Raw genomic sequence first — 365 nt, forward strand, 5'->3', positions numbered from 1 at the left:
AGCGCATCAATGATGATCAATAGTAGCATGAACATCAAGGATCGCGAGAAGATAGCGAAGGGGATTGCGAAAACGAGCAAATCGATTCGCAAGAAGTATCACGCTTTGAAAACCAGTAGGATGGAGGAAGATGTTGCATTGGAGAGATATTTTAAACCCGTCGTCGAACCTCTGAAGCAAATCGCGGAAAGTACCGCTAATGTAGAGGGTAACGTCGGTGTTAAAACTGAGACACCATCGGTGAGTACGAACGTCGAAGCAAAGAGTGCGATATCAAAACCGAAAAGAAAAGACGCACATGACAAAAGTGGGAAATTATTGGACATGTCGTGGGATTATTCAGATACGTTCGCATTGCCTTCACC

The sequence above is a fragment of the Odontomachus brunneus genome, unplaced genomic scaffold, assembly GCF_010583005.1.
Source record: "Odontomachus brunneus isolate Ranch 3 - 2012 unplaced genomic scaffold, Obru_v1 Obru_scaffold_344, whole genome shotgun sequence".
NCBI lineage: Eukaryota > Metazoa > Arthropoda > Insecta > Hymenoptera > Formicidae > Odontomachus > Odontomachus brunneus.